Below are 12,848 nucleotides of genomic sequence, written 5' to 3'. Positions count from 1 at the left end.
TATAAGAAGAGATTTCAAATTGCTTCACAAGATGTTATAATTCTAAAGGAGATCCCATCTAAATTTTTAAGAAGAAGAAAGGAGTTTGCTTTTTTAGCAGATGAACTTAAAAAGAGACGAATCTTGTTCAGATGGGATGTTCCGATTGGAATGGTGGTGAATTACCTGGGGATATGTTATAGACTTAATACTGTTTCTCAAGCAAAAGACTTTTATACTTCGGTCCTGGGGGTATGTTCATCGCCATCTATTAAGTTTAAAGTTTTGGAAGAAAAGAAGGTAGAATTGCAGTCTGAAGAGCCTATACTTATGAAAATTGGGAAACCTCAGTTTGAGGGGCCTCAACAAGTTGAAATGGAGGAGCAGAGGATAACCTGTGCAACATATAACTGTAAAGAAAAGGAGCAACAGAAGAAGGTTAAGGAAGCCTCACAACTATTGGTTTCTGAATCTGCGGGAGAAGTAGGATTTATAATTTTTTTGGAGCAACCTTTAAGGGTAGAACTGCAGTCTGAAGAGCCTATATTAATGAAAAATGGGAAATCTCAGTTCGAGGGGCCTCAACAAGTCGAGATGAAGGAGCAGAGGACAACTCGTGCAACATACAATCGTAAAGAAAAAGAGCAACAGAAAAAGGAGTTTAAGGAAGCCTCACAAGTATTGGCTCCTGAGTCTGTGGGAGAAGCAGGATTTATAAACTTTTGGGAGCTACCTTTAAGGGCAGATTTCAAAGCACTTCTTTCGAGATTTATGGATAAGAGAGACTAACAAGGATGGAGATTGAATGAAAATTCTAGATAAGAAGTTTAAGTTTAAGTACTTAGTTTAAGTATTCAAAAGAGTACTGAGTCTGTGGGAGAAGCAAGATTTACAAACTTTTTGGAGTTAGCTTTAAGGGCAGTTTTCAAAGCACTTCTTTTGAGGTTTATGGACAAGAGAGACTGATAAGGAATGTGTTTATTGTGGATGGAATTTGTTATTGGTAAAGATTTAAATGTGTATAAGGGAATTTTAATGGTTTATGGACAAGAGAGACTGATAAGGAATGTGTTTATTGTGGATGGAATTTGTTATTGGTAAAGATTTAAATGTGTATAAGGGAATTTTAATGTTTTAAGTAATGTTCAAATTTGTGTTTTGGAGGGAGTTTATAAAGAATGATGGATAATAACATAAGTATGATATGAAAAGTTCAGAGTATATTATAATGTGTTTAATGATTGGGTTTTTATTATTATTATTATTATTATTATTATTATTATTATTATTAAGAGAAGATAACTTGTTTAATTAAATGTACCTAGATTTGTTTAGGATTTATATGTCTTTTAAGTTTTTTTTTTATAGGAGAGAAGATTATGGAGATTGAATGAAAATCTTAGATAAGAAGTTTAAGTTTAAGTATTTAGTTTAAGTATTCAAAGAGTATTTAGTTTTAATGGTATAATGAAGGTTTATATGTTTATTTTTGTGTTCTAGGATAAAGAAAGAGGGAGAGATTAGATTTTATATTGTAGGTATAGATATTCAAAGAAAGTAATGTTTAAATTTGTGTTTTGGAGGGAGTTTATACAGAATGATGGATAATAATATAAGTATGATACTAGAAAATGTTTAGAGTATATTATAATGTGTTTAATGATTGCAATTATTATTTTTTTAGAGAAGATAACCTATTTAATTTAATGTATTTAGATTTGTTTAGGATTTATATGTGTTTTAAGTTTTCCTTTTCTTTTTCTAAAAAAATTTAATTAAGCCTGTACTCAGCTCTGGGAAGGTTGGGGGAGGGTTTGGGAGGTTTGGGGAGGTGGGGGAGGGTATGGGAGGGTGGGGGTGTTTGGGGAGGGGATTTGTTTTGTAAAATTTAAAAAACTTTCAATAAAAAAAAATGTTAACTATATGTACATACATATGAATTATGAATTTGACGGTCAGTGTTCTTAACTTTGAAATACAGTATTAGTTGGGCTTTTCCCCTTTGCAGTATACTCATTTGCCTGTAATGCAATAACTGAGATTTTCAACCCAAACAAACAAACAAATAAATAAATAAATAAAATGGCTAGGGAAGAAGGTCAGTTCAGTTGTCAAATTCATTTGTTCTTAATAAAAAAAATCAAATGACATAGCGTTCAAATAAAAACATGTCCAAGGTGTTTGTCTGTTGTTAGATCAAAGGTTTGAACAAGCCAAGCTTGTCTGGCTTTAGTGGGATGATTTGGCTGGGTTGGTACTTAGATGGGGAACAGAGTTATAGGATAGGACAAAAATTATTCCAAAACTGGTCCCATGCTGTGGTGAAGAAAACACATCAATACATCCATGAAATCACTTGAAATCAAAGGAGTTTCCTTTTTAATTTATAAGAGGAAAACAAAATGATGGCAGTGAAAATAAGAGGAAAAATCAAATTTTAAACAGTGTATCATTCTGAAGTGTAAAAACCAAACCCAGTGATCATTCACAGTGCATTTATAAGGAACCTTTCATTGCTGAATTAATTAACACCTACAGTGGAATTAAAAATAAGTCTCTAGGTTGAAGCCTCAAATAACAGAATTAAGCACTTGTCAAGTTACAACTCAGCTTTTCTCCATTTTTTTTAAAGAGCTGAAACAGAATGTCATGGGAAGGTTGACATTTTCTCCTGCTTGCCTCTAAGTATATGCTTCTGATGTTAATTTTGTGACCATTTATTCTTTTGCATAAGGATTTATCTATCTGCACTATATCTTACTCTGGTGCACTATATCTTACTCTGGTGCACTATATCTTACTCTGGTGTAACCTCTTTGTCTGGTAAACATATGGGGAAGTAACAATAGAACAATGTATTTAAGTACATAATTTGAGTGCAAAAGATCATAAAATATATTTATAGTTTTTAAATATCAGGTATAAAGATAGCTCTTGCCAGCTAGAACTCAAAACTACTCAGTATGGCAATTCAGGTCAATCTATCCTGTATCTGGAGCCACTTCACAAGAAGCCAGGCTCATAAGATTTGCTAGTCAGGCGTCATTCACAACCAAGGTCTGTTTCCATGGTTAGCAATCATTTATTCCTATTTTGCTGTTTGACATTCTTTCAATACTGAATATAAACAGATTATTTAATTCTTGCTATAATTTATTTGAATATCTTAAAGATGCAATGCCATTGGCTTTTTTTTTTTTTTCATGACCACCAATAACATTCCTAGCCTGGTGTTTTCTGCCTCTTTCTCTCACATCTCTTGAAAGCACTGCAGTACACTTTCTGCAAAGATTGTACTTTGCCTGAAATTGCCCTTAGACAAAATTCACCCTGGATAGCAAATGTTTTTTTAAAAAATGCTGTAAGATACTCCATCCCAACTGCATATCCAATGCATATCTGTCTTGGCATGTAAACTTAGCTTCGCATGCTTAAATGCAATTTCCTCAGTTATAGCATGCATAGCTATACTCCTGAATGTTTAAAATACAGAATGACTTTTAACAAATCAAGGATACAGCTTGCCAAATTGAGTCACATTTTTTTTCTCAGTAACTACTGAGGAATATTAGATGAATTGCTGATAACTTCTATGATTAAATTAATCTAAGATCTCATGAAAGTTGTGCACCAAAAAAGATCAAAGGCAAAGAAGGAGAAAAATGCAAAAATAACAGCATAGAGTTTGTGTTTTTTGCTTCCAAATAGCCTTTTTCTGTATAATATTGAAGAGCCAGCTGTATGTTTTTGTGAAATGAGAGCTTTTGCAAAAGACAAAGACAGCAAGTTGAACTCCAAAATCTCCCTGTCATTCTCTCATTTGTCCCCTTTAATCCCTCCAATTGCATTTATAGATTGTTACTCACATCTGTGCTCTGTGATCCCTGGAGGCTGCAGTCCTTTATAAGTGGGAAGTAAATCCAAAAGTGATGCAGATTATATGTTGGTAGAGGAAAATGTGCCAAAAAGAATTCTCCAGCTGAATAAATCCAACCCTTTGGTTTTGTTCTGGAATACAGTCATATGCAAAAATATTCCCAATGACTGAGATGACCTGTATTTTCTTAATGCCTAGGCTAGAATCAACTAAAAAAGAGGGAGGGAGTGAAGGAGCAAGCAAGGAACACACACACACACACACACACACACACACACACACACACCCGAATTACAAGAGCCAGAATAAGCCTTTTATGGCTCCCATGCTTGCACAGGAAGTTTTCCAGCAGGCTCTTGCGTGGCAAATTGCAAGGAGGAGGGGTTACTCCATTTGGAATGCAAGGCAGGGTTGGGTGAAAATGGAAGAAATGCTGATGCAAAAATCACAAGGAGCTTTCAAACCATGAGAAGTTCTGTTCAGCCTTAGAATAAATATGTAGAAATCCAGTTATAGCTGTAATAGCAGCTTAGACCAATTACTTGTGTACAATTCAATCAGTTCCCAAGATTAAAATGTATTATACTAGAAGTATTCTGCAATTATTTTACCAACTGTACATTCAAATTACACAGAAACTATTATTTGATATGTCACAGGTATTCCAGGACCCAAAGCATGCTTTAATGGAACATAGCATCTACAACATGAGATCTAAGACACGGTCATATCTCCAAGCAAATAATCTTCCATTTCAGTCCATTGTTCTTTATCTGGCAATGATAATCAGTGCCTGCCAAGAAGTTACCAAGATGCTCTTTTCAATCACTTTGCAAGGTCACAAAAAATGCTTAGCTGACCTGAGGCTCCCTTAGAACTATAATTCTTCATCTCTTCCTTTCCCCCTTCACACTTTTTGCTAGGATCAAAGTGGGAAGTTTTCTCCCAAAATTTCACTAGATCTACTGCATTGCCTGACCTACTTTCCATATCTCTTTTCTTTGTTCATGATTTTTTGATCCCTGAAAAAGTATGCTAAAAGTTGCAGCCTGGGGACTGCCTGGTTTTCTTTCATTGCCTCAATACTAGAAGAGGCATGGCTCTTGTACACCTCTGAGCCACCCCAGCAAGGCTCTCAGACCATAGTAAAGTCTTATCACAAACTTGGATTCTTAATTGCCAAGAGGGAGCAAACTACAGGTAGTCCTTGACTTACAACCGTTGTTTTAGTGACCGTTCAAAGTTACAATGGCAATGAAAAAAGTGACTTATGACTATTTTTCAAACTTATAACCATTGCAGCATCCCCATGGTCACGTGATCAAACATCAGACGTTTGGAAACTGACTCATGTTTATGACAGTTGCATTGTCCCAGGATCATGTGATCATTTTTTGCGACCTTCTATCAAGCAAAGCCAATGGAGAAGCTTGATTCACTTAACAACCATGATATTAATTTAACAACTGCAGTGATCCACTTAACAACTGTAGCAAGAAAAGTCGTAAAATGGGGCAAAATTCACTTAACAATTGCCTCAGCAACAGAAATTTTGGGGTCAATTGTGGTTGTAAGCCGAGAGCTAGCTGTATTCGAAATATATTCCTGAAGACAGTAGGCAGTCTCACCTAGTGACCTGCACATAGGTATTGATAAAAGATAGAATGATCTTTTGTGCTATCCTATATATTCATCCTAGGGCCATTTTCATGTAAAGTTTTTTAAAAATCAGACTTGAATATAAAATATAAGAGATCAGTAGTGGTAATGGATGGGACATCTGGTAGTTAGTCTTCCTTGCCAGGCATCAGTCTTCTAGTGCAAATGTTTTTTTTAGCCAGTTGGCAACTGGAATTTTTAGATTTCATCCTATATAGGCAGTTCTCACTTAATGAGCATTCATTTAGCATCTGTTCAAAATTATGATAGTGCTGAAAAAAGAGACTTATACATCCTCAAAGATGTGGCTGTCACAGTGTCCCTGCAGTCATGTGTTTGTGATGTTTGGTGTTTGGCATATATAACAATCACAGCACCCAGTGGTCATGCAATCACATTTGTGACATTCCCAGGGGGCTTCTGACCAGAAAAAGTCAGTGGGAAAGCCAACAGGAGGTTGAAAGTCACATATGTGTTATATTGCACCTAAAAACCTGTGGTGATTCATTGTATGACTGTAACTAGATCTGCTGGAACTGTTGCTGTAAATCAGTATAGTCATGTAATTTTCTACTTTACAAGTGGATCGCTTAGCAATGGGTTTGTCAGCCCCGCTTAGGGACATTAAGTGAGGATTACTTATATCCACATTCTGCATTTTGTATATGCAATCCACTCATTGCTATTAGTAGAAACTATTTCTAAGTAAGCTTAAAACATGCACAGAATTATGCATTTAAATGAGATCTGGACATTTGTGGCCCTCCAGGTGTTGCTAAATTACAATTCCCAGAGCTACAATTACCCACAGTGTCTGGGATTGCTGCGAATTCTTATTCTGGGCACAAATAGCATTTTGAAGTTCTTCTCCAAATATGTGGGTAGAAAAAATAGAACATTTTTTCAAGCTTTTAACAAGCTGGTACTGCTACTCAAAAAGCAGTGAGGCAAGTTCCATTCTGGAGTTTTCTAAAAGGGTTTAGGTTAAATGTGGGAAACTTGGGAGGCTACATACCACTGGAGAGATGAATGTATAAAGAAGAATAGGACAATGAAATACACATTTGTCTCACTGTAGGTATATAATGCAAATACCATATATGATATTCTAATCATAAGAATTTCATTTACTTGTCCTCTGCAATACTTTTAAAGCTATTTTGAAAAAAATCAAATTGAATGGGAATTAGTTGAAAAACACAAGACACTTTTCTTTGTCTTCCATTAATCGGAGGAATCAGTGGCTCTCGTACTATAAATATAGTGAATGTTCAATTGAATAACAGGGGACAGAATGTCCATTAATTCCAAATGTCCATTCAATTGCAAATTGGGTTTTTTAAGCTGCAAAACATGTCCATACATGAAAAAAAAACCTTACTTTTAGCTATCTGTTTTGGAAGTACTGGGTTCAATTGATGATGATGATGATATTAGATAATCTATTAACTTGAAGAAAATATCCAGCTTTATCTAAGTCTTCACTTTAAATGAAGCATATGCAGAAGCATGCCCATATTTTAGGAGAAGCAGCAAATGTTGTCCTGATTGTCTCACCAAACCACAGACTTGGTCTCTTGTTTGGCGTAAAATCTACTATTGCCTGAAATTCAGATGTTATCCATTACATCCAGATTCTGTAAGGTCTGTAAAATCAAGAGTTTACCAAATGAAAAATGTCTATGGAGATTCTCAGTCATCCAGGTCATAGTTGTCCCAAAGATGCTTTTTCACAAGACAACTGGACTTTCTTGTTTTTCTTTGAAGGCATTTCACTTCTCATCCAAGAAGCTTCTTCAGCTCTGACTGGATGGTGGGAAATGGAAAGATTCCATTCTTATACTGCAAGGAGTATAAATCTTTCCATTCCCCAAACAATAGCAATGCTCACCATCTCACATCCCCCTGCAACTCAGATTAACCTGAGCACAACAAAGCCCCCACTCAAACAGAACACTCCCCCAACCAATCAGAGCACAACCAACCCCCCATCCAATCAGAGCACAGCCAAGCTCCTAACCAATCAGAACACATCTCCATCCAATCAGAACCCAGCTAAGCTATCATCCAATCAGTTCATACCCCCACTGGCAATTAAAAGGAAGAAACAGCTACGATCACACATTGCTCCTCGAAGCATGAAGCTAAAAACACCAGCCTGAAGATGATGAATGGGACTTCGTCGAAACATTGCCAAGACACTTCCAATTTTATGCGGGAGAAAACCCGAATAACCAAAGACCTACATACAAACACCCGCGAAAACCTCAGAAAACACACACACACACACACACACACACACACACACACACACATACACACACACACACATATATATATATGTTTTCTAAGGTTTTCGTGGATGTTTGTATGTAGGTCTTTGGTTATTCGGGTTTTCTCCCGCGTAAAATTGGAAGTGTCTTGGCGACGTTTCAACAAAGTCCCATTCGTCATCTTCAGGCTGGTGTTTTCAGCTTCGTGCTCCTCGAATATATAAAATGTTTGAGAATTAATCTAAGTTAAAATGCTAAATTAGTAATTAAAACTCCATTTGCAAATATAAAATTATGAAATAGAAAACAATAAAATGTATATGTTCTTAGGCTGTTGTTCTACAGAGGCTTATTCAGGTATATTGATGCAAATCATTGTATTGCCTATGTAGATAACTCCAGAGTACTTTAGTCTGTCACACTGACACCGTAATTGAAGTGGCAAGACTTTGCAAACACAAAGGCTACGTTCACATTAGATCTTTCCTACCCCAGTCAAAATAACAGTAAATTGGATTAAACATCAGTAGCTATTATATAAGAGTCATAAAAATGACAGTGAAGACTAAAATCTTAAGCTAGTGATAGTTTCTATTTCACTTTCACATTGTTTTTTCTGAACAATTTCGGAGCAACCACAGAACTGCTGGACAGCTCCTGCAAGCTGTAGCAAGAGCTATTAAAAATACTGTTTTGAGCATCCTTTGCTTTAGGTCCATGTTTAGCTTTTCAGAGACTCAGAACCCTTTTTTAGTCTGAATCCAGTACCCAGATATGCATATTTAACACTGTAAGACAGGCAATAATTTTGCATTAAAAACTGCAGAAAACTATATGGTCTCTCTTTCAGGTTCTCCTTTCCTTAAAATTGTATTGATATCACCAGTGAAACCCACATGACTGAGAAACAATTCATTACCACTCACCAGAGTTTCCAGTAAGCTAGGTAACACAGGACAACAAATAGAAACACTTTCAGCAGGGATAGTGTCAAATTGCTGAAGTCTCCACACGTGTGTAATTTAAAATAGTATATTAGTCATACAAGCACTTAGCACAGTTGTGGCAAACCTATGGCACGCGTGCCAGAGCCGGCACTCAGAGCCCTCTCTGTGGGCACATGCGCCATCGCCCCAGTCCTAGGCTTTCAGCTGGGTTTTATAAAACCTTTTCATTTTAGGCCTCCGCCGCCATGTGCAAAAAAAAAAAAAAAAAAGGTTCAATCAGTCAATTTCAACTTTTCCTGGGGGGGAAAAAAAAGATCTTGCAAAGTTGGAATTGATTGATTGAACTTTTTAGTCCCACCCAGTCTGCCGTTACCACCGCAGCCAATGGGCCACGCCCAACCAATGGGCCATACCCACCCGGCACCCGACGATGCATAAGTGGGTTTTGGGTTTCAGTTTGGGCACTCAGTCTCTAAAAGGCTCGCCATCACTGACTTAGCATATTAAGTAGTTGAACAATTGTTTCACTAAATTCTTATTAGGATATAAAAGTGAGCTTCCCTTATATGAGTCCACTCTAGGATCTAACAATTGATAGAATCTAGGACTTTAACCTTTATTCCTCACTGAGCCCTGACAGAAAAAAAAGAGGGGACGAGGGAACACATTAGCTTTAATAGATCCCTCCATTTTACAGTTCAAAATTTATCAGGAGCTATATTTCTGTGTATTTGTATTTCCATTATATTTATCATGTACAATATAAATTTGATCTATCCTATGTGCATATATAAAAGTACACACCATCGTTCCCTATCTAAAAGCTGAACAGGCATGTGCTTGAGCATCTTCTCCATAAATTCCTGTGATGAGTTTGCTCATTGTCAGAACAAAATGGTTAGGCATTCATCTATAAGAAATTTCAACAATTATTTCTAAGTGGTCTAACCTAATTTCTACTTTACCCATAATGGACACAAACATAGAAAAAGAAAATAAAAAAATTATTGGTAAAGGCACCTTAATGGCTTCCTCAAATTCCATTTTATATATTGTGCCAGGTTTGTAAAATTAGAAATCTGTTTAATCACATTCTATTCTAAAGAAGTCAGACGCCAATGTCCAATTCTGCAGCATCTTGAAATTTAGGCCACACAAGTGGGGGAAACTCGGAGAGCCTTGTTTGCAAAAAAAAAAAAATCTTATGTTTGAATCGATGCTAAAGATTATTCTAGTCCTTGCCTTTACAAGCAACTATCTCATTTCAGATAAAGCATATCATTAAATGTTACTGCCATTGAAATTGAGGCAATAGGTCCTTAACAATTTATTTAAATCAGCTTACCTTACCATGAAGAGAAATGCCAGCTCAAAATATAAAAGAGGGAGAAAGGAGGACAGTAGCAAATAAAAAGCTGAATCACATGGGAAGACAATCATCTCAGTCACGATACAAAATCCAAGTGTGTAGTGCACGACTGATGTTTTCTCGATGCCTGGCTCTGCGCTGACAAACAAGAGCTGTCATTTAAGAGCCATGCCGGTGTTATATTAGACACTTGACACAAAGGAAGGGGGAAAAGAGAAAATGACTTTGAGGAGCTGGTCCTTTTCAACAGATAACATGCACATGCAGAGAAGTGAGCCTCCTTTGCCTTCACTGATAGCTGGGTGTGGAAAGGGGGAAGCTTTGTGTAGGGATGGATAACAGTTAGTGCCATGGAAACACCTCCAACCCAAAGATTTAAGAGTCAGATTATTAAAAGAAAAAAGGGAGAGCGAAAGAGTGCACTGTGTGTGGCAGGGAAATGTTTGGACGGCAGCTTATTAAGCTGAAATACAATCAGGATAGTTGCATGTAGCTAAGAAGGCAGATTTCATTGTTTCCAGCTGCTGTGTAGCTCTCACAGAAAGCTCATGCTTCACTGTGACACTGAGACAGGGATGTGATGCACTAGCTGAACAAAAGACTCTCTGCAGTTTCCAAAGCTAGCTCTTCCGCAGCGCGGAACTCATAGATTGGTGAAAATAGAGGTAAATTATAGCCATACTAAATATCTGTGGTTTGCCAAAAATGAAAGGGTTGGGCTTTTTTTTAAAAGACAAGCATTTGTTTCCATGGGAATAGGAGCAAAAGAATTTATTGGATTTGTAAATTAAATATAAATTGCATGCTGTACATTGTATATTCTTTCTCCACAGATCATACTGGGTTAACAGCATAGTTGACTACTAACATATACTCTGTATGGTTAAAAGTTAGTGATCATAATAGTATAAACTAGCTTGTGTGCATAACAGTACTCAGGCTTATATATTTGGCATCTGCCAGTCTCCTAGTCCCACCTTACCCTCTTTTCAAAATACAGTTTCAAACTGAAAGAAAAAAAGAATTGTAAATAGAAGATTGGCATGCAGCAGAGCTGTCAGCCTCTGTATTCCCAAGAAAGTTTCTGCGCCATGCACACAGGCCTCATGCATATATTGGAAAGTAACAGTGAGAGGCTGTGCAATCCAGTCTAAGGGTTTGAATGGTAGCATGCCCACCCACTCAGTTAAAACTGGGCAATGATGCCAGAGAGTCTCCTGATGTTTTATGATATTTTTTGGGCAATCATTGAGCAAACACCATGACTGTTAAGTGAAACACCATGGTTGTTAAGCAAACCCATTTTATCCAATGAGCATTTCTTACCACAAACTGGAAGTAAACACCAGAAACCAGCAAAAAACATCAACAATCACACTCAGGTGGTTGCAGGCTGCTACAGATAGTCAGAAATGCATGCCAGTTGCCAAGAGCCCAAAATACAATCATGTGCCCAAATGTGTATGGCCATGGAAACTTTGAAATTGGATCATAAGTACCTTTTGAGAGTCTATCATAACTTTGAACAGTCATGGAAGTGAGCAGCCATTAAGAGATCAGTGGTTAAATGAGGATCACCTATATTGTACAGTTTCAACAGTATAATCTTATATATATCTATGTAAAAATAAATCTCCCAATTTCATCAAGACTAATAAATAATACTGTAACTTGAGTAAATGTTGTTTGTGTCAGTATTAAAAATCTAAAAGCAGATTATAATCAGTAGAATTTGAACACTTAGCATACTATAATGAGAGAGATTCCCACTGATATTTGGAAAAAAAAATTAGTACTAAATGCTTGACATCTGTTTGTTTAGAGTATTTCTTTTAGAAGACTTGATAATGTGCTCTGACAGTTAAAATTATTGCTTCAATGACAGAGATCAGTATTTAAAGATTATTATGAATTTAAAGTCTCCAACTATTCAAAGGAAAGAAGTCACTGGCTGTGCTAGACCAGTCAATGAAATACATGGAAATATCAGAATCAGAGATGGGTGTCATGAAAACAACAACAAAAACCCTAAAAAAATAAAAATAAAATATATACAGAAGACAGCATGCAGTTTGTAAATTTAGGCCCAAAATTACCTTAAGCTACATTCAAGTTAATCTGCATTCTGTAATGAAAAAGAGTCAACTGCTTTTACAGTACTTCTACCAATTAGACTAATATTTTTGATCCAGCAGAGAAAGATCTACATTTTTGTTTCTCGCATATTTTTTCTAAGTAATGAAAAGAGAAAGGAATAAACCAGAAACAGTGAAACTAGCTCATTAGAAGTTTGGGAGGCCATGAATGAATCTCTAGCCTTTGATAAACATACAGTGCTCTGAGGCAAGTTCTCAGATAATCCAGCCATATTAAAAGGAAACATTAGTTATAAATTAAATACAAGCAAAGATCTGTGGGATGATGAAACATTGTAAAGCTCAAATCATGTTGGCTTCAAAACTAAAACAAATGTAATTTGACTACCTATGATCTTGTTGAAACACAAAAGGTTAGCAATTATCATAAAATCAAGGTTCAAAACTCACAATGGTTATTAGTGTGCTTGTTTAATATATTTAAATATCTATGCTGCCCAATTTCAAGTTGTCCTGGGAGCATTATGAAAACAAAAGCAAACCAAAAATTAAAATCATATGGTCAGCTAAAAGACAAAGTGAGCAGATATGTTTGAGTCAATTCTTAAACTATACCAAAGAAAAATTCATCCTTAACTTAACCCCTCT

The 12,848-nt window shown here is 36.2% G+C and overlaps 1 protein-coding gene across 2 annotated transcripts in view; it reads right to left on the bottom strand.

The window, feature by feature from the left end:
• The window catches only part of LOC120305850 (kelch domain-containing protein 8A), a 33,050-nt gene extending 22,629 nt beyond the window's left edge, over positions 1–10,421 (bottom strand). Inside the window, exons 1-2 of one of the 2 annotated variants that reach the window (XM_039338156.1) lie at positions 10,081–10,421; positions 3,846–3,987 (exon numbers count right to left, since the gene is read on the bottom strand). The gene's annotated coding sequence lies outside the window, so the exon portion shown is untranslated. The remainder of the gene's footprint in view (positions 1–3,845; positions 3,988–10,080) is intronic. The other variant, XM_039338157.1, reaches the window with a different exon arrangement.
• Positions 10,422–12,848: the final 2,427 nt, after the last annotated feature.

This window comes from Crotalus tigris, unplaced genomic scaffold (genome assembly GCF_016545835.1).
Source record: "Crotalus tigris isolate CLP2741 ecotype Arizona unplaced genomic scaffold, ASM1654583v1 scf7180000017692.518282, whole genome shotgun sequence".
Classification (NCBI taxonomy): domain Eukaryota; kingdom Metazoa; phylum Chordata; class Lepidosauria; order Squamata; family Viperidae; genus Crotalus; species Crotalus tigris.
This window is presented reverse-complemented; position numbering and strand designations above follow the sequence as displayed.